The 22,461-nt window shown below is 47.9% G+C and overlaps 1 pseudogene; it reads left to right on the top strand.

Moving 5' to 3' along the window:
- Nucleotides 1–11,873: 11,873 nt before the first annotated feature.
- LOC144165845 (uncharacterized) lies at nucleotides 11,874–19,189 on the top strand (annotated as a pseudogene).
- Nucleotides 19,190–22,461: the final 3,272 nt, after the last annotated feature.

Genomic DNA, 22,461 nt, shown 5'->3' with positions numbered 1-22,461 from the left:
CTGCTTTCAAAGTCTGAAATGGGTTTATAACTTAAATTTAAGGTTTTTAAACACAAAAAGTGAATACACATAAAGTAATTGACATATATACTGATATTGTAAAGAGGTTTGACGTTTGTTTTGGTTTTGTTTTCACGGCGGGCTTCTCAAGAGAGAACGTGCGAGAAAACGAGCTACTTTGGGTTTAGGAAGAGGGCGGTAAATGTCGGCGTGATAGAAAGCAAGGAACAGGTGCTTACCCTGGTCGTTAAAAAAGGAGCTAATGAAACCCTCACGTAAAAAAAAAAACACGTTCGACGAGGAATCGAACCATTGTTCTACAAAACAATAATCGGACGCGTTAACAAACAGCTATGTCGGCAGGCGGTGCTCGAGGCGCCTAAAACAACTCTATACTTACGTAAGTTGTCAACGAATATTGTCGCTTGTGTCTAGTCATCGCCTCCTTTACCGATGGTCTAGTTTATGCTGCATTTTTGAAATTCTGGCTGTCCTAACGCTTGTTTCTCACGCACCGGTCTTGCAGACGAGGCCGCATTGCTAGCGCTGCAAGCGATTGAGCCAAAGCTCCATTATTTGACTCAAGAAAAGCTATCGCAGTCAACCCGACCTTTTCTGCGCAAGCCACGGCAGCCACGAAATAAATGGAATGTGCCGTTAGAATTATGGCGTTGATAACGCTTGTTTCACCGGCACCGTCTTCCAGACAAGCAACGTCGCTCTAATACTACAAGCGATGTCACTCCTGGCATGTCAGGCGCATCAAACCCATCGTGTAAAACGACTGCTAACAGTGCGAAAACCTCTGAGTTTGTAACAAGTGGGGATTTGCGGTGGCGGCGACGTAATAGGTACAGCAAGCAGGTAGGCAGAACAGCAGCGTAGGGTTACAACCTTTCCCCGAAAAAAAAAACGGGCCTTCCGGGGGGGGGGGGGGAGGGGGGATTGTGTTGAAAAAAGACGCCATGTTTTTTAACACGCAGTGCCATTTATTGTAGTGTTTTCTTAGAGAGAAATCAACATAACGTTTGTACTGAAAGTGATTGAGAGCTCGGTTAATCGCTCTGCATGTGCTTCACTGAAAAGTAACAGCAATTGCTGACCGCGGCGGTAGAATTTCGTTATTTTGTTCTTCCCTTAGGTCCCCCTCCATCTGAGGCAGCTCGCTCGCCCGCGTATTTTCTCTGCTCGCGTGTCTTTGCGCAGCTTGTCGACATAGGCGTGCGCAGAGTTCTCAATTTGGGGGGCAAAGTCTTACCGCTGCGCCCCCCCCCCAGAGCAACTCCCGACCTCTTCTCACTGAAGGCCTTGCGGTGCGAACGCAGTGCAAAGAGGGATGGTTATAAAATTTTTATTTCAATGTGATGGAATTGCAACACACACAAAATATTTCTGAGCAGAAATTTTACTTTCATGTGTTACATCGGCAAGGCATGGGGCAAATTTGGCGCCCCCTTCAGATGATTAGGGTGGGCAGCCGCCCCCTCTGCCCCCCCTGTGCGCACGCCTATGCTTGTCGACACGTATTTATTGTCTTAGTTGTTGAATTGACGCTTATAAAACGCCAAAACGGGCATAATCACGGCACAAAAGCCAAAAAACCGGCTGATGGCGGCTGGTTTTAGATATGGACCGGCAACCGGCCCGCTGTTTAAAAAACCGGTCGGGCCGGTCCAAAACCAGGAAGGTGGCAACCCTACGGCAGCGACGAGCGAAAATGATTTTACACGACCGCCCCCGTCGGCCTGCGCAAAAAAGGAAGATAGAACCCCTGCATACACGCCCTCGAAGAAAGCTGTACAGCCGATTCAGTTTGTTGTGGACGAAGAGCAACCGAGGCTGCAGCCACAAACGATTGCGCTTGCCGTGGTATGAGCCAAAGCATATCTTCACATGGTTATGTTATCGTCCGTCTGACTGTTACTTACTGAAAGGAAAATTCGGAACACAAACATTGACGTCTAGCGTCTATGCCAGACATAGACGCTGCTGTTTAGGCCCTAAAAACTACCTTCAGGGCGTCTGTCGGTTCTGTCTGATGGCGCGCTCGCGCCGCTGATTACGAACGAGGCGTCTGTTGGCGTTGACTTATCGTGTTGGCGAGCCGGTAAACGCCATCACGGTTAAACTCCCTGTTGGAAGACTACGCTGTTGGGACGATAGAGTGCCGACAGAGCTTCTTATTGGCCCCACAAACGCCATCAAGGTTAAACTCCCTGTTGGAAGACTAGGCTATTGGAACGATAGAGTGCCGACAGAACTTCGTATTGGCCCCACAGGCGTGCTGTGAGCCCAACAAGAAAGTCTTGTTGGAATTTTTGCCCGGGGCATACTAATACGGGAACAAATTCTTAGGTAAATTCGATTTCGTTGAGGACACCGATGCCTCGCGTAAAAGTTTTATTTATAGGACTACAAGAGGCACTTTGTAGCCTTTCCTTCCCGTGCACCCAGACATCGAAACGAACCTTGTGATACACTCGAAGCAGTAGATTAGTGCAGAGTGGAATTTAAACATTCAGCACGTTTTGTTCAATTTACGAACAGCAATTTTAGAGCCTTTCCCCTGGTCTATGTGGAGAGTTCATATTTATTCTCTCAACGGGCGGTGAAATAGTGCAATGTGCGGTTTAAACATTCAGCCTGTTTTTGTGCAATTTTGCATGCTTGCATTCACACACCGTTCTTTTAGGCACCCTAACGATAAGGTGCCGTGGTAACACCCCAATCGAGAAGAAATACTTTTTAGCACCCCTTTAACGGTCGTAGCACCCTATGAAACTGTTGATTACACCCCTGAATTTTGGCACCCTCGAGGTGGTGTGCCCGAGCAATATTTGGGTGCTTGAAAGGTGCAAAAAGGGTGCAAAATGTTCAGTACACCCTCCTTGCACCTTAAAGGGTGTAAAAATGTTAAGATTTAGACCCCTTATTATGTGGCACCCTCATGATTGGGTGCCGGAGCAATGTTTTAGTCCTTAAAAGGTGCAAAAAGGGTGCAAAATGTTGAATGCACCCTTTTAGCACCTTTAAGGGTGTTAAAAAGTTTAATGTGGAGATCACTTCGTGGGACGCAGCAGGTATGCCCCGTCACCCAGAAGAATGAAGTTCGCCGTGAGCACAAATTTTGGTTTTAGATATGGACCGGCAACCGGCCCGCTGTTTAAAAAACCGGTCGGGCCGGTCCAAAACCAGGAAGGTGGCAACCCTACGGCAGCGACGAGCGAAAATGATTTTACACGACCGCCCCCGTCGGCCTGCGCAAAAAAGGAAGATAGAACCCCTGCATACACGCCCTCGAAGAAAGCTGTACAGCCGATTCAGTTTGTTGTGGACGAAGAGCAACCGAGGCTGCAGCCACAAACGATTGCGCTTGCCGTGGTATGAGCCAAAGCATATCTTCACATGGTTATGTTATCGTCCGTCTGACTGTTACTTACTGAAAGGAAAATTCGGAACACAAACATTGACGTCTAGCGTCTATGCCAGACATAGACGCTGCTGTTTAGGCCCTAAAAACTACCTTCAGGGCGTCTGTCGGTTCTGTCTGATGGCGCGCTCGCGCCGCTGATTACGAACGAGGCGTCTGTTGGCGTTGACTTATCGTGTTGGCGAGCCGGTAAACGCCATCACGGTTAAACTCCCTGTTGGAAGACTACGCTGTTGGGACGATAGAGTGCCGACAGAGCTTCTTATTGGCCCCACAAACGCCATCAAGGTTAAACTCCCTGTTGGAAGACTAGGCTATTGGAACGATAGAGTGCCGACAGAACTTCGTATTGGCCCCACAGGCGTGCTGTGAGCCCAACAAGAAAGTCTTGTTGGAATTTTTGCCCGGGGCATACTAATACGGGAACAAATTCTTAGGTAAATTCGATTTCGTTGAGGACACCGATGCCTCGCGTAAAAGTTTTATTTATAGGACTACAAGAGGCACTTTGTAGCCTTTCCTTCCCGTGCACCCAGACATCGAAACGAACCTTGTGATACACTCGAAGCAGTAGATTAGTGCAGAGTGGAATTTAAACATTCAGCACGTTTTGTTCAATTTACGAACAGCAATTTTAGAGCCTTTCCCCTGGTCTATGTGGAGAGTTCATATTTATTCTCTCAACGGGCGGTGAAATAGTGCAATGTGCGGTTTAAACATTCAGCCTGTTTTTGTGCAATTTTGCATGCTTGCATTCACACACCGTTCTTTTAGGCACCCTAACGATAAGGTGCCGTGGTAACACCCCAATCGAGAAGAAATACTTTTTAGCACCCCTTTAACGGTCGTAGCACCCTATGAAACTGTTGATTACACCCCTGAATTTTGGCACCCTCGAGGTGGTGTGCCCGAGCAATATTTGGGTGCTTGAAAGGTGCAAAAAGGGTGCAAAATGTTCAGTACACCCTCCTTGCACCTTAAAGGGTGTAAAAATGTTAAGATTTAGACCCCTTAATATGTGGCACCCTCATGATTGGGTGCCGGAGCAATGTTTTAGTCCTTAAAAGGTGCAAAAAGGGTGCAAAATGTTGAATGCACCCTTTTAGCACCTTTAAGGGTGTTAAAAAGTTTAATGTGGAGATCACTTCGTGGGACGCAGCAGGTATGCCCCGTCACCCAGAAGAATGAAGTTCGCCGTGAGCACAAATTTTGCAATAGGGAGTCTCGTAATCTTCCGGCAAACGTTTTGGGCCGTTCGTCTTACTCAAAACAAATTTCTTTTCATCACGCCTGTTATCTATATATTATAAGTTTTCCTAAACAACTGCAATTTTCGGTAGTTTTGTTTCGTTTGGGTGGTTCGGCCCCTGGTATTCCACGTTTCAGTGGTCAGAGGTTTGGTCGTTTTTATACCGGTTTATGCTGCTTTTTTTAATATTTTTGGACACTCGTTAGGTTTTATCTGTGATTTGATGGGTCTCGGTTCGGAGTTTTTTTATGTTGAGGGGTGTGTACCTTTTAGGTTGGTTTCAACTGTCCTGTAGCTAGCCGAGTGAAGGCTACCTTCTTTGCTTTTGTTTGCATGATTGTTTTTATTATTGTTTTTTCTTCAATTTGAGTTGCTATGCGTGTTGTACGCTGATTTTTCTGATTTGTTTACCAAAGACGCTTTCTATGTGCTTGAAGTAGGTTTCCGCTGTCAAACGTGCGCCAGGCAGGCGGGGGCCCCTACGCGATATAATACTATGGTCCCTAGAATATGAGCTAGTCTGCCGTCCGCGCGCCTTCTCTATGGGGAGGCGTGTCCGCGCCGCTGATGCACGCACAGCGCTGCGCAGAGGGCGCTGCCAGCAATCGGAGTGCCCGAGCGGCGGGAGCGAGAGCGGCCGCCGGCCGGCCTGTGCTGCGCGCTACTGCCGCTGATAGCGGGCGCGCATGGGGGTTTTACGGCCAGTTAGAGCGGTGAAATCCAGCGGCTCGGGGTACATCAGTTCACAATTGAAGCTGCGATAGAGCTAGTATAGGTCCTTTTAATTACGGCGGCCCGAATTTTTCGCGAATCGGGCTACAAAGCCTAGGCTATTTGCGGACGCTTACCTTCGCGAGTGAGACCGAAGGATGAAACCGCAGAAACGAGAGTAGCCGTTTCGCTACCACCGCTGGTACCATTATTTCGCGCATTGTTGAGACAGTGAGATTCGTTCCAGGAGAGCCCGGCGGCGCCACACGCAGTGTTTGTGCAAATTGTGAAAACTACGTGGTTATCCCCGAACGTCATGTATTGAAGGTGGTTTGCATGTACCCGTCCTGGCTTACTCGATAAAAAAAGATGTAGTGAAATGCTTTACCAAAAAACCCGTTCCTAAATACTTCTGACCGAGCCCTCCTACTTCCCCTAGGGAGGGGGGATGTTAAAGCAAGGCATATGGTCATTGAAATAAATAAGCCTTAAGAGCTGATCTTTTTAACTTCAAACAGCCGCAAGTAAAATGATTGGCCATAACACAGATGTTCTCCCTTGTTGCTTTCCCTGCGTGCGTCTCGCGATTCACTCCGAGTATGCGGGCGATCAAAAAAAGAAAAAAAGAAAGCCCTGTGTAATGAAGAATGCAAGCGCAGTTACTGTCTGCAAGCCTGATTCGAGTGAAAAAGTTTCCCGCACTCTTCAAGTTAGCGAATATTCCAAATCGTGGAATTCACAAAAATTACAGGCGCGCAAAATAGAAGCTAGTACCACAGTTTCTGTCTCTTGATTGAAAGTGCCAAAAACATCATATGCGGGCGTACATTCCTATTACTTTTATTCGGCATTTACATTTAACAGATATTCCCAACTGAGGAGGCAGCGTTCGACGTGCGATGGGGCCTAATTATTGAACGATGCGAATTGGTCAGATTCCGTTCAAGCTTCAAAGCGTATAGAGTAATCCCTCATTATAACGAAGTCATCAGGATGGCGGAAAATTTTGTTATAAGCGGTATTTCGATATAAGCAACCGCTCAAGAAGAGCTTAAGCAATTGAGCTTTAATTGCACCACAACTGCAAGGAACCAAAACACAATGTATTCAGAGAAGAACAACTTTATTTTGGTGCAAAAAGGGAAGTGAGTTTTGGCTGTTTCAAGTTTTTGTCGGGCCGAGCAACCCCATCTCCGATTTGACCAGCAATGCATGAGGCCGTGGTCGTCGCCCATAAAAGTGGCAGTGGCTGTGACCAATTTATAGGGAGGCGTGCGGGCGCCACGGAATGATACGCGAATTTCGCGCTGGAAACCGCCGAAAATGCCGTGGCTAGAGTCTAGGGTTGTGCTTGTTGCGCTCAAAAAACGATTACCCGCTCACTCTGGGTACACAGTGCAATCATGAAAACTGATGGTTTTCGCACTAGGGGCTTAGCGTGATCACTGGGCAAATTTTCCTCGAGGTGTGCAGCCGTGAAGTTTGCAAAACAAGGGCTTTTCGGCGTTCCCTCGTCAATGGCACAGCTAATTATACTGTTCGAGTGTCGGTGTTCGCACACCGTCGCGCCCACGCCATTGACCAATGTCTAGGAACAAAATTTAAGCACCGTACCACGCAGTTGGACCGTTTGTCTAAAGTCGGTTGACGCTAATCGAGCATGAACTGACTCCAGAAAATCGCCCGGGGAAAGACCAGCTGGCGTTGACCGGCCATGTTTACCGCCTGACTTGCCGATGGGTCGCCGCCAATGGGTGACGCCTCCGCTCGACACTTCGCTCTAAGCGGGTCAGGCTCTTCGAGCGCTTCGAGTAATGTGGCCTAAAAAGCATGCGTTTGGGTTGGGACAGGAAGAAATTTCGAATAAAGCGATATTTCGAATAAAGAAATCTCGTTATAATGAGGGAATACTGTATTTGACTCCCAAGCAAAGAGGAGTGAGGATGGTTCCAAAGCGCATCAAAAAAAAAAAAAATTACGAGGCGCCTACACACAACACAAATATTTTCACGCGTTATATATCCACGAGGTTGCGGGTTCGATTCCGGGCCGTGGCGGCCGCTTTTCTGATGGAGGCGACAAGCAAAAACACCCGTGTGTACGTGATTTCGGCGCACATTAAAGATCTCCAGGTGGTAAAAATTAATCCGAAGCCCTCCACTACGGCGCGCCTCATCGCCTGCGTTGCGTCGGCGCGTTAAACCCTACGTCAATCAATTATATATCCCAGGCAGTGTACGGCGGGGGTATACACAAAAACGCTTCTTTGTTAGGTAACTTAGACGAAATACCACGTGATGTGCCCCAGCTAGCAAAAGGTTCCGTGCTGAAAGTGTTTCCAAAGCCCCCCAGAATGTGTAGAAACCTTTTCCCTGGAAGAGGATATCGAGTATAGAGCGCAGTGACACGATTCCATGGTTTGGCGGCTCGATCGTTCTTAATTCGCAAAAAAACGTACTGGCATCAATTCATATGCTTCGGTAACAAACTCTTCGTATTCGTAGGAACCAATTTATTTGGCTAATCTGTTTTGTAGAGGACGAAAATGCGCCCTTAAAACCGGCTGAAAGCGCCCATACCTACGAATGCAGCACAGCGAAGCCATAGGCGAAGCGCCATCCGCTGCACTGCTCCCCAGGCCGACACTGGCCGACCGCGCTCCGATTGCGTGCAGCGCCGCCGCTGCATGCATCACGGAGGAGCCCCCTTCGCGGCCGGCGGACGGCAGACTAGCACATATTTCTAGGGACCATATTAATACGCAGCCCGGCGGCTATACGCCTTGAGCGCGGCCTGTAGGGGCGCCTCTGAAATCCCCCTAGCGGCCCGTTTCAAAAGCAAGCGCGGGAGTCCCCGGCCCGCTCCCCCCTGTCGCCGTTGCTTTTGGGGCTCGTTCAAAACAGCGATTTACCGTTTGTCCACGTTCGAAATAGCGAATATCATGAAGCAGGCACTGTGTTTGCAAGCGTGGTGTGTTCACGAAAGTATAAACGTTTATGACGCGATCTTAGTGAGATCTATATGAGCGCCGGGCGTGTGTCACAGGCCGGCGTCCCGAAGCCGGCATTTGCATGCAGCTGACTGCAATTCCGCTGCCCTGAAATTTAGTGGCAGTGTTTCCTCCGATGTTCATGTTGCGGCTATACACACTATGATGTAAATCGACTTTGTGCACTTACAAAATCCAGCGGAGCACTCATACCTGACAGCACGCAAGTTACGCCTGACAATATCACATATCAGATATTGATCAGTACCATGAACAAGCCAATGCGGCATAAATTTTACAATCAATGTACCAAAGAAGAACGATGGATAATGCAAAATTACACTCCGGAGTCCGCACACGACGACAAATTTAATGTTGGGTCGTCTTGTTCCGAGGTGAGCGCTCGCAAAGGTTCATCTGTTACATTTATCATCCACGAGAAGCGCGCAGATGGGCTTATAGAGTAATCCGCGTCCGTGACAAAGCTCTTATTCGAAACATCGCCATATGACACAGGGAGACTGCAGAATCTAGCATAAACCGAAATCAGAGGCCCTTATCAGATACGACACCCTTCCAACGAGCCCGTGTGTACAAGATTTCGGCGCTCGTTAAGGATATCCAGGTGGTCAAAATTAATCCGGAGCCCTCCACTACGGTGTACCTCATCGTCTCCGTTGCGTCGGCGCGTTAAACCCTGCAATCAATCAGTCAACTCTTCCAACGACACCTCGTATCGCTTGTGAACTGCCTAACCTGTATTCCTCAAAAAATGCGTCCGCCGAGTGATCCGCCGTTCGTTGAAGGCGAAAAACAAACGAAAGGTAAACACGCAGCTTGTGTGTGTGATTACTAAAACCTTCATTCGCTGATTTTGCTCCGCATTTGGAAACAACCATAGTTGAGCGTCCTGCTCCTCCCGCTCCCCCCCCCCCCCCTCTTGTCTAGTGAAATATCAGTGCATTTCGCATCTAGTTGGTCTGGTGAATACTACCTTGCTCAAACAAAACGTCTTTAGCATTTCAGAAGCTGCACTCGGTTTTTTTTTCATTCCCGTACGATTATTCTATTTATTCCTGACTTGCAGACCATTCATTTTCCCGTGGTTTCATTAACATATACCTTCGTTCTTACTATAAGCAGAGTCCTTCTGTGGGCACATATCTGACAATGCACAGCCTTAGAGTGTACTTAACATTTTCGCGTGGCTTATATTCCCATAAAAGGCACAAGTTTTTGTCAGCTATTGGGTTATCACATCTCCGAAACATATTTTTCTACGACGTACATATCCGAAGCAAAGCCGCATTTGTTGTCTGCGCTGCAAAACGAACCAACCTCTTACAGTGCCAATATCAGGTCTAAACGGAGCGACAATAAATAGAATTCACTTATGCTGACGTGTTCGAAGGTGACAGCGGTGATATGCTGCTGCAGTCGGTGACGCCGGCAAGAGCGGCCAAGAAGAGCGCAGAACCGCCTCCTCGGGTAGCCCTTGTTTGCGTTAGAGCGCTCTACCAAGACGTAGCTGTTTTTTTAAGTGCCCTAAACGTGCAGTTAGCTTACAGACGTCACCATAACAAGTTGTTTAGTGCGCGGAAAGGCAAAGAGAAGCGAAACAGAACCAAAACACTGCATGACCACCTATCAGCCACGCAGCGCTATTCCCGCAAACGTCGCGGAGAAGCGGCGGCAGGCGGCGCAGCGATCGCGAATCTCGAGGCGTATACGTCTCGCCCTTCGTTACAGCAGGGGAATCTTGGGTTGCTCACAAAATCACCAGTTGGTGCGCTGGTCACCGCAAATATCGGCTGCTGTCATGGCCATGGTGGTTCCCGGTAGGTGGAGAACAAGGGGTGCCTTGGCCAGTTTCTGGTATACGTGCGCTTAGAGCTGGCTTTGTAGGAGCAGGGTGGCAATGCATGAAATGTACCGCGTATGACGCGAATGTGTCATACGCGGTACGTATACGTGCCGCGTGTATGTAGCTTATGCTATGTATGATGGCTCAGAAACCTTATTTTACGAAGCAGTGCGTGGCGGCAATGAACGACGAGGAGCATCGCAATAACTACGCCCAGAAGAGACTTGCGGAACAAAATGTCCGCAGGCATCTTTGTCTCAAACCAGATAGATAGAACGTTACTACTATTTTATTCGTGCTACGTGGAAACTAGTGTCGGAGTAGGGAACACTGATAATAACACGGCACAAGCAGCAAGAAAGACTTTGCTTTACGCCAGTTCCCACATGCGGGAGGACAGCCAATTTTACCGGATATTGTTTATTAGAACGTTTTTTGTGTTGCCTTGCTCCAGTAGCCACTCTTTCTTGTTTAGTATTGTAGGGGGACTTATTTCCGTATTTCTATGCCTTTTGCATGGTTCTTAAGTGTGACCACAAAATTGTTGGGCAGCATTTTTATAAACTCTGGCTTGTTGTATGCTACCGGCAAGTTTAGTTTCCTTCATTTTGTTAGTCTTGTCGTTATTATAGCCAGAATACGCAGGATTTGCATGGGAGTGCGATCTCTTGGCAATCAGAACTAAACAACATACCATCAATTAACTGCCCTGCTGGTCTCGGCATGAATGGTTAAGGTTGTTTGTTGTTTATTTTCTCGGCGTAAAATGACGATGTTTGAGGGAATGCATTTTCAAACCAGCGTTCGTAAAGCCACCGCGGGTTTTCCGAGAGAAAGCGCCCTTGGTAATACACAAGAAAGAAGCTGAGACCCGTGCGACAGAAGATGTCATACCGCACAGCATAGAAAGACAAAAACGAAGTGGTAAAACGTAGCAGTTGGTCCTATATTTATAATATAAAGTTGAGAAATGGACGAAGCCACCTGTCGGCAGTTCGTAAACCAAAGAGCTGCAAACTTTTAGATAAAGCAACCAGCCTTCCGCGCTAATTGTTAGTTCGCTTAGAGACGCGGCTCCCGGTCAGACTAATCATTAGGTTGGCAGGCAACGCAGATTTTGTACAAGCTTTCTGCGGGGAATCTAACAGGCTGATAGCTAATTAAATGAAATGCGCTAAGCAAACAAGGACAAAGAAAGTGATGAATCGAAAATATATGTATTCGTCACAACGCGTGTTCCTTTATCCTCTTATGCCAAGCATCTTGCTTTTGTTCGTGCGGTCATGAATCAATTAACTAAGCAACTGGTATTGTTAATAGAGCGGTCATGTTTACGCTCCCGTTGTGGGGTAATAAATGCATATAATACTTATAGGCAAATGGTGGTATTTGGTAATTAGCAGCTTGTTTTGAGTGAAAGACTTTAGGAATAGACCCCTTTCATAACTGCTCCCTCTGGCGGCGGGCTTTTCGTCAGTTTCGGTTTGCAATGGTTTCTGGGATAGAAATCGCCATGTTGCGGGCAGCCTGTTCGCAGCCTTTGCGGTAGCTCTCTGTCAGCGAACGTCAAGCATATTAATCCTCGCATTGTAACGTTATTTTCTATCAATCGGAAATCTTGTGCCTCATCATGAGCGTCCCCACGACGGGATGGACGAGCGATTTGAATCACCTCCCGCGCCTGTCACCTACCGACCTGACCCGCTAGGTGTCGGTCTCGGGCACACAGAAGAGCGCTGGCGCAGCTACAAGTTGGTCGCAGAAAGCTATGTTGTGACGTCGACAGTATGTGCCAACTACGACAATGAAATGTGAGTAGCGTTTCGGGCCTGATTACAAGCGTCAAGACAAGCAATGTGTTGTGTACGCGCCGTCGAACTATGGCTCTTATTCACTTGCGCGTACGTGCATTGTGAAAACATTTCGGTTCCGCTGCCTTGTCCCCGTTTCATTACGGATCGCAGCCTTAGCTTGATGCTACAGTGTGCTCGACATGTGAGAAAAAAGTTAGCGACGACAGCCAGTTGCTCTGTTCGCGTTGGCGTAGCACTTCGGCAACCGCCGTTGTTTAGGAGATAACAAATGAGCTTAAACACAGTTGAAAGTTGGGCGAGTTGGTGATACATTCCGGGTATAAGCGCGAAGAAGACGACACGTAGAAAGGAACACACCGGACGGCGAGCTTATAGCAACTAGTGGGGCGCTATTAGCGCGCTACGGGCTACTTACAACTAGAATCTACTTGCGCCAGTTGCTAGTAGCGCGCCGTCGTGTGTGTTCATTTCTACGTGTCGTGTTTTTCGCGTTTATTCTCTCATATGAGCACTGTTTGGCAAATGCAGTTCCGCCACCGGAGAATCGTGATTTGGTGCTGATCATCACGGCTCATGGTGCAATCAATCCGCTGCGTGCCGCGATTGGGAGGGGCGATACTACAGTGACCTAAGCCCGTGCTTTTACGTGTTACTGCCTACTGTCACAAGAAGTAGTAGACTCCACCTGCCGCTGAATTGCCTGTGTATCTATTTACTTTGAATATTTTAAGATGCGACGCTGAAAGCATCTCTTGTCGGCGGCCCTGTCCTTCCCGCGTGCGTCCGTTTTATTGTCCGCACCGCTGCGCCCCTCCTTCTCTCGCCGTGATAGCGCCCCCTCTCCCCCAACATCTGTGGCGCGCGCAGTGCGGCGCGCTATCTCACTCCGCCGTTGGGCGGCGCTGCGCGCGGCGCAAGCGCGCTGTGCGCATGTGCAGCGCCCTCTCTCTCCGCGGTCTCCTCTCCTTCGGGCGCGCTGCGCATTAAGCGAAGTGCCGCGCTCCGGCCGGTCTCTCAGTCGACGGTCGTTCGCGCTACACTCGCTATCTCTCTCTCGCATTGCCCGACGATTGCTCACGCAATTCGAGAAATCGACCCAACGAAAACGCACAATGGAACCCCCTTCAGCGTCGCATAACACCAGGGTTCCCGCGAGGGGAGGTGTGTAATGTTTTCCTAGAATATTTTATAGGTGCATAATGCGTGTTATGGTACTAGAATTTGTTCAGCAGTTAAATGTAGGGCACTCCCTTCTGCAGTGCAAAGAGGGATGGACCGACACCTTGCACCAGGTAACCCAAACCTTGTTGGGTGACTCTTGTATGCTACCATAACAGCCTAACACAAATGTACGCTTTAAGGGACAAGCGTCACAAAAAATCTAACTTAAAGGGAACAACAAGCTGTGTGGCTGACAGCAACAAGCGAAAAAATTATTACACTGCTGGCAATGCCTTTTGTCGTCACTCGTCTCTTCCGCTCGCTTGTGGGCTGTTTCTGGCCAACAAAAAGCAAGTTGTGGCGATTGCCCGTTGCCTGCCACAGTCGCCACCCCCAGCAGTGTGTATAATTTTCTTCTTTTGTTGCCAATAATTCTTTGCAGAAATGGCAAGTTCCTGCTCGAAGCTCGGTGCTACCGCAGCCAGAAAAAAACAAAGCCTCCATACGTTGTGAATGCCCCCGTGAATGAAGTCGGCCAGGTGGGTGATGGTTTATGTGAATGCCCTGCTGGCAAGGTATTTTGCAGCCACCTTCAAGCTGCTTTCAATGTATTCATCCTTCTTCAACAGAAGGGATACTCCGAGGCCCCAGAACACCTTTCTTGTACAGATATGCCGCAGCACTGGAGAAAGCCAAGGGGCGAAGCCATCACAGGGTGCAGTGTGCAAGATTTGGACTGTTGGAGAGACGGTGAAGGCGGCCAGTACATGACTTTGTTGTACCGTTTGGACTCAAGTATGGCATCAGAGCGAAGTGCGGAGCAGAAACAGTAGGCAGTTACAAACTTGCGGACGGCCTGCGAGCCTTAGGCGGAGACAGCTTTAGTGAAGATGCTGGCAGCTGTAAATCGTGCGGGAGTCTACACCGCGAAATGCGGTGATGTTCTGGTTGGCTCTCCCTTGTCATACCAGCAACCACTTGTCCCCTTCGGCTTCGATGCGCTGCTGTGGGCGGAGTTGGAGGTGCCTGTCCAGTTCAAGCCGGGGGAGTCTGCTGATGGTCTGAGGCCATTCTACGGCAGCAACAGCTGGGCAATACCGTCTGGACTTGGTACACAAGAAGACATTCTAAAGGTTCGCTGTTTTTCGCTGGATGGCATGCCACCCCTTGAACATACTTATTATTGATTGCTCTTGCATGTCAACAGGCTGCCACGACCGCATTCATGTTTCTACGGTGAAAACAATAATATACGTGGATGCTTTTGCCAGAAAAATTTGCAGACAGGTCTTATCTACCCTAGTCATATATAGCCGTCTTTGACCTGTTTTTTTCTCTCAAATTGAAGGGTGAATCTATACTCGCACTGGACCCATACATTGTTTTATAAGGTACTTATATCCAAACCATTGATTATGAGCATAGCCCGATGCTTCACCTACATTGCCGTGTGGGGCTTCGTGTGGAACATTTTGCTGAAAGGTGCAACATATATTGTCGGACGAAAGTGAGGGGCATACTCAGTTCAAGTTCAGCTATGCACAGGAATACAATTTAAGCACTGTACTTCTTGTTGGTCACCACCTTCCTAATCTTCCCTTTTTTCGTTCGTTAGCGCTGTAGTGTTGGGAATTTGTTTGTGTAAGCTCTTCCAGTCTGCGAAAAAATCTGTTGTGCTTTGGCAATAACCAAGGTAAAAAATCTATGAACCAGAAACTCGTAACTTGAACAGAAGCCCAAGGGCTAAGACATGCTGGAGGTATTTTTTCTGGTAGTGTGCTCTTTTAACCTTATGTGATATTAAGCTTGTTTCAAAAAATAACACCGACACCTTGTCAAGCACAAGCTTTGGAGAGAGCCACCCTAAGGCAGCGAGACAGCAGTACCTGGCGTAAGGCAAGGTATTACTGTCTGACAGTAGAAAGACGGGGCAATTGGTCGGCTCACATCGTCGAAGGATTTGTCTCACGTCCCTGCTCTTAGGTGAGAGTGTCATATTTTTGAAAAATCATGCAAACAGTATTCGAAAGATTTACTGGACAGAATGAATACCACAGGCTACAAAAATCAGACAAGGCAACGAGTAAAACGATCGGTTCGTTTTTCCAATACTATTGGTTCTCACGACACTTGGGAGAGAGATGTAACAGGTTGTAGTGGGGTCTCTAGGAGTGGGGGATATGAAAACAGGCCAGGTTCCGTCTCAGGCAGCTAGTGAATAAAAAAGTAATACTCTATTGCCAACATGAGGCCATTTCCAAAAGAGCTCGTTCCTCTTACCAAACCAGCCCCGTAAGGCTGAGCACAAGACCCAAAGTAGCCCCACAAGATTGTGTGACGTGATAAAAAAGTTTCAGGAAGGTAGTTAGGGAGTCGCCACTGCTCCACAAGGTTTTTTGGATATCTCCATTACTAGTTCAATGTTTTCGACAAAAATGTGTCGTTAGAACAAAGCATTATATCTAATTAACCAAACTTGTGATTTGCTTTCATGACCCATTTATTCCAAATTCACGTTTTTTTCTTTAGTATAACCTGTTACAGACAATAAACGTGCATTTTCAGTATGAAGTAGATGGGGGACCTTCTCTTAAGTTAACTGTTTGCTGTAGGAAAGTGATATCTCAGACAGCAGGTCTGAAGCAGCATCAGATAACAGGCTTCAAGGATATTATTGATGCACATGAGGCAGTCTAATATACATGAATTATTTTGCCATTGGGCTTTATAAACTGACTGTCATTAGTAAAAACCCTCCATTTCACTTCTAAAAGGAATAAATAATTTCTCAGCCCTTTTGTTAGGCATGGCATCACCAACGAGGGGAAGGCACTGTAACACTACGAGGCTGTTTTGAACAAAAGAGGCCCGATCGTTTACCTTCGGAGTGCAGGGCTGTTTGTCGACTCCCAGTGCCCCTGGCTCGGCGCATCTCCGGATGCTGTTGTTTTTGACCCACTGGAAGACCCACCGGGGGGGGGGGTCTTGTCAAGAGCGTTTGTCAAGAATCTGTAGCTCGATAACTCGCCCCATTGAGTCCCAAATGCAGTTTGTAAGATGGATTCCTCGCTCGTAAGCGCTCCCGGTGCGTTTGCACCTACATTCAGTGGTTGTATGACACACTTTTTTGCCGGGTATATGATACATTATATAGTAATTTTATATGTAGGTATACATATACCTATATGTAAATTGGTATACGCTACATTATATACCTACATTATCTATGTAGGTATATATATGCTTACTCTTTATGCGTTTCTGATACACTAGGTAATTTTGGAACCCTGGGGGAAAAATCTTTTCTCTTCGCAGATTTTATTGTGTCACTGGCAAACTACAATGTAACAAAGCATTAGAATTTTTATCTATTGTTTTCATTGGCTGGGCATTACAGGGTTAATGAACACTTCGCGTAACTTTCAAATATTTTCCGCGAAATAACAGCACACTGAAGGCGCATCCACATTTGCATTCCTAACAGCCACGCGGCTCCTCCAGATTTCGTGAAGCCCCAGGAGAAAAAACAAGTCATACGGCACAGTCTCAGGCATGATAAATATGTACCGAAGGCCCTGGGATGTTAGAGGAAGGTCTTTGTTAGAGTTCGTTGAAGGACACCCAAAAATGACGGCATCCCAACAATCCAAGAAAACGTGTTCCATACTTTCTGGCTGCTTGCACAAGAAGCAATCGGCACCCCATGACAGATAAATATCCTTGCTTTGCATCTACATTTTAATCGGTAGCGTTTTTGTGTGCAGCTTGTAAAAAAAGGTTTCTACCCCTCACGGTACTGTATTTGTTTTAACTTTTTAAAACATCTTGACCTGGGCCAGCACGAACCTGAGCCAGTTAAAACATCCTGACCTTGGCCAGTCAGCGAAGCGTCGCGTGTGCGGTTGTGCAGCGCTTGTGTGGAGTGACCTTGACTTGGAGCTAGATAGATGTACAAACAAAGTAAAGAAAAGCACATTCTTTCATTCGCAAACGTCTCGTGGCTTCTTTTCAACTGAGCGAACGGATTGCGACGACCCTCCTGGGCGGCTGCGGACGAAACGCTGGGACGACTGACTCTGCTGGAAAGTCGGCGAGCCGTGCAGTAGCTCATTCAAGGCAAGTAATCTCCTCCTGACGTCACACCAAAAGGACACAGAAAATGGGCGAGGAATGTAGACAGGGAGACAGAATTTTTTAATTGATTTTTCAAACAAATAAATTCTCTTAAACGCGGTCATAATGGTCGAAATATGGCCTATGGACTCCGCACTACAATTTTTATTAGTAATACCGCAATATTTACAAATCACTTCAGTGTCCCTTTAAAGCTCCAGCAGTCCTTCAAGGCATGTTATCGATAAAGCACTAGGGTTTACAGCAGGTGAAGGTTCTTCATGACTATAAAAATGCAAGACTATAACCGGTCGTCCTCAAGACAACTAAGTTCCGTATCTTGTTATCCCCTGGACGCCCCCTTTACATTTCTGCCCGGAAATATCTGACATTAAACATCCGCCGTACTTCTAAAAGTCCGGCTCAAACGTCTGTCAGACGTTCCTACGATGAGCAAATCCTATGCCTCGGACGTCTGTAGTACGTCCACTGGATTTTTGCGGATGTCCGATGCCCGTCCAACTTCCGACGGATGTTCGATGGGCAGCTGTAGGCCAATTGGATTACTGGTACGTTTTAAGTATCCAATATATAGTGATAGTGTAAAGATGGTTTATTAAATCACGTGTCAGAGAGTAGGGACTCATAATCACAGCGACGCCCGAAAAACAAAATGTTAATAAATTTTCGAGCCTGTGCGCACACAACAATGCACAATTGCACACAACATGGTAAGCCACTAAAATTAGCAGATATTTGCATTTCCTGCACAAAAGAGCAGTGACGAAAGCTAGCGGAAAGTTGCCCAGCCCCGTATTTTTATGAGCTTTCTACCTAAACTGGAATAATTAGAATGCAAACAGTTTTGTATATCAGCGTAATTAAAACTATTTCAAAGTGAACAAGCAAAAACTGCCACTACATTCTTTTCTGCGTTAGCAAATTTGTTAAACTGCTAAGCAATCATAACGGCTTGATAAATCCAATAAACAATAAAGAATTTTTATTAGTATTCTATGCTACAAATTGTAAATATGGCGGATTCCAACTTTCTAGGAAAGTTAAGGCAAAAGCTTTGTTTCGCGTGCTCTTGATCTGTTCCATTTTTTGTCGCACTTAGCGGCCGCAAGCGTCACCACTTGACCAGAGCTCAGGACAGCACCCTACTGGTCGATCCAACTGCATGCAATTACCTGACGGTGTAGGTGATTTTCTGTTGAAATACCCGTTAAACTCTGCTGGCGAGCCAATACTCGCTTGACTATTCGCTAGAACAGCACACTCCGATGGTCGTTCTCTCGATTACCGACATCATTTCCCGTCGCGCGTTGCGTCACCCTTTTCCCGTATCCTTGTTCTTGGCACCTTTCGCACTGCCGGTTGCGTTTCCTGGCTCAAATTTTGGCTTCACGCTCCCCGGCTTCACGCACCCTTCCTGGGCGCACAATCTCCGCCTCAAGTTCTCTACCTCGCACACTTCAAATTTTTTGACCGCCTTTTGTAGCGTAAGCTAGCTGGCCAAGGTTGAGCAGCTTCGCGTGTACCTTGAACGGCCGTGCTGCGGAAGCGCGAGGAGCATTGATTGGATTGGAGTTGGATTGGATAAAATTAGATTGTATTGGATTGAAATCCCATCCAAATGGAGTGCGGATGATAGAGAATTGGGTCTGCACATTCGCCGGTCTGCGCATTCCAGAGGAGTGACGTCATAGCCGTGGAAGGCGCGCTGGTGCCAGCGCGTGCCCAGCTGTGCGGCTCCGTTGCGCAGTACCCAAGTCTGATGGTGCGAAGGAGCCACTTGATCGCTGTTTCGCAGGGTTCCTGGAGAGGCGTGCTGCGCATGCGCGAGGGGCAGTGACTGGAGTGGGCTGGACTGGATTAGATTTAATTGCGTTTTAGCAACAGTAAGCACGATAATCAGCTAATCCTAATCAACCAAAAATCCTAAGAATAACCAGCTGAGCCTTAGCACAAGCTACGTATATCCTGGCATAGCCTAGCTAAGCCACTGTTACTTTTTTTATCAACCGTACAAGCCGTGTGATTAAAACACAAAGGTTTGTTGGTTTCACTTTAGAAAAAAACTAAACCTCAGATGTACGGCTTTTGTAGACTAAATTCTTTTCCTGTGCAGGTAGGAAAAAAGTTGGTAATATTGTCACGTGGTCAAAGACGACACGGTTGTCTTCAAGGAAAATAAGTTTATGGGAGGGAACTTGCGCCCCCTAACAACTCAACAGAAAACAGAGGCGGCGAAACAGCGGTCAACAGAGTGACTTGTGCAGGCGAGTGTCGTCGAATCGAATGCAGGCAGGCTCTGCAGGCTTTTATCTTTCGGCGCAAGTGTTTCTGGAACCGTTGATTCACATCGAGAACATTGTAGATCACAGAAGATTATACTTAGCTAGCGACGTTAGGGCGGAACAGTCTGCTGATCTGAATGTGATAGCCCGTGCCGCATAAAAATAAAGAATGGAAGACGCGTTTTGCTGGGAACGGAGATAACACAGCCGGGCTTGGCCCGGAAGTAAAAACAAACAAATATAAACAAACCCACACATGGATCGAGGCATTACCCCCCTCTAAGAGTGCATCGATCCGATGCTAAAAGAAGACAGTCCTAACAAACAACCAAAAAATTCGTCATCTTGCATGATAAGGTTTCAAGCGAACCACGTGGACGACTTCGGGCCGCGTGCATCGTCGTGATGTTCCGGAATCACCATCGGTGATCACGTCGTCGGTTAGTTCTCCGACACTTCGTAGAATCTTATAGGTTCCAAAATACCGTCGCAGAAGCTTCTCACGGAATCCCCGTTGTCGGATGGGAGTCCAAACCCAAAGTCCCCTGAGTGGTACTCGACGTATCGGCGTCGGAGGTTGTAGCGCCCGGCATCCACAAGCTGCTGGTCCGTTGTACGAACTCTAGCGAGCTGGCGGGCGTCCTCCGCACGCTGAAGGTATCCTTGGACGTCGGGGTGGAGGTTGTCGTTTTCTACATGCGGAAGCAAGGCGTCAAGCATCGTAGTCGGAAGTCTTCCATAGACAAGCTCAAACGGCGTCATTTGCGTAGTTTCCTGGATAGCTGTGTTGTACGCAAACGTTACATACGGGAGCACTTCGTCCCAAGCGTTATGTTCAACATCGACGTACATCCATAGCATATGCGCGATCGTCTTGTTCAGACGTTCCGTTAGTCCGTTCGTTTGAAGGTGGTTCCCCGCCGTTCTTCGGTTATCCGTGTTGCTGTAGCGTAAGATTCCTTGCATAAGCTCCGCAGTGAAGGCCGTTCCGTGGTCCGTGATCAGGACTTCAGGGGCTCCATGTCGCAGAACAACTTGGTTTATGAAGAACTTGGCGAATTCTTGTGCAGTCCCCATCGGAAGAGCGGCGGTCTCTGCGTAGAGCGTCATGTAGTCTGTCGCTACACCAATCCACTTGTTCGGTGATTTTGACGTAGAGAATGGGTCTAGAAAGTCCATTCCAATCTGTTGAAAGGGCCTCGACGGGACGGCGATTGGTTGCTGAAAGCCTACGGGTCTTGTCGGCGGCGTTTTTCGTCGCTGGCAGTTACGGCAACTCCTAACGTAGTGGGTGACGTCGGATGTAAGGCGGGGCCAGAAGTACTTCGACTTGATTTTTGCAATACTGCGAGCTGTGCCGAGATGTCCGGAAGACGGGTCGTCGTGGCACGCTTCCGAAATGTTGTCACTAAGCTTTGCGGGGATAACAAATAGATATTTCTTTCTCGTTCCGGTGCTGAAATTCTTCTTCACGAGGACGGAGTTTTTGAGGCTGAATGCTAATAAGTACCGCTTGAACGCCCTATTCAGGGCGACATTGCGTCCTTCGAGGTGGTCGATTATGACGCGCAAGTCGAGGTCGGCACGCTGCTGGGCTGCTAGGTCGCTCTCAGTCACGACTCCTAAGAACGCGCTGTCTTCACCAGAGTCTTGTGGTGGTGGGTAGACGGGGGCGCGGGACGTGCAGTCGGCGTAAGAGTGTTTCCTGCTGGATTTGCAGACGATTGTAACGTGGAACTCTTGCCGGCGCAAGCTCCACCGCAAAAGATGGCCAGAGCGGATCTTCAAATTAGAGAGCCAACACAGCGCATGGTGGTCTGTCACAACCTTGAATGGTCTACCATACACGTAAGGGCGAAATTTTGAAATGGCCCATATGATTGCGAGGCACTCTTTTTCGGAGGCTCCTTCTCCTCCTTTGACATACCACGGCTGGCAAAGGCGATTTTGTTTTCGCAACCGCTTTGCTTTTGGACGAGAACGACACCCAAGCCTATATCGCTGGCGTCGGTGTGCATTTCCGTTTCGGCGTTTTCGTCGAAATGAGCGAGCACGGGCGGGTTCTGCAGGTGTTGTTGCAGCTCGCAAAATGCTTCTTCTTGAGCGTTTTCTCATGCAAAAGGGGTGCTATCTTTTCTCAGGCGCGTGAGTGGCTCTGCAAGGCGTACGAAGTTTGCGACGAAGCGCCAATAGTATGCGCACAGGCCGAGAAATCTTCGCACACCCTTTTTGTCTTTCGGTCTTGGGAAGTTCGCTATGGCTGATGTTTTCGCCGGGTCAGGCCGGACTCCAGCAGCTTTGACGTCGTGTACCAAAAACTTAGTTTTCTCGTAAGCGAAGCGGCATTTTTCAGGCTTTAGCTTTAACCCCGACGTGCGAATAGCCTCTAGTACAGACTCCAATCTTGCAAGGTGTTCGTCGAAATTTCGGGCGAATACCACAACGTCGTCGAGGTATACGAGACAGGTGTGCCACTTCAGGCCAGCTAGCACAGTGTCCATGACTCGTTGAAACGGTGCTGGCGCCGTGCACAACCAAAACTGCAACACCTTGAACTCAGAAAGTCCTTCCATGGTTACAAATGCAGTCTTCTCTCGGTCTCTTTCATCCACTTCAATTTGCCAGTAGCCGGATCCATCGATGAGAAGTACTTCACATGGCAGAGGTGGTCGAGGGCGTCGTCGATTTGTGGCAGGGGGTACACGTCCTTTTTGGTGATTTTGTTCGGCCCCCAATAGTGAACGCAGAACCTTATTCTGCCGTCTTTTTTCTTCAAGAGTACGACCAGCGCAGCCCACGGACTTTTCAATGGCTGTATAATGTTGTC

This window comes from Haemaphysalis longicornis, unplaced genomic scaffold, assembly GCF_048455015.1.
Source record: "Haemaphysalis longicornis isolate Haplotype H1 unplaced genomic scaffold, Haemaphysalis longicornis Haplotype H1 scaffold_15, whole genome shotgun sequence".
Taxonomy (NCBI): Eukaryota; Metazoa; Arthropoda; class Arachnida; order Ixodida; family Ixodidae; genus Haemaphysalis; species Haemaphysalis longicornis.
Note: the sequence above shows the minus strand (reverse complement) of the source record. Positions and strands in the feature narration are given on the sequence as shown.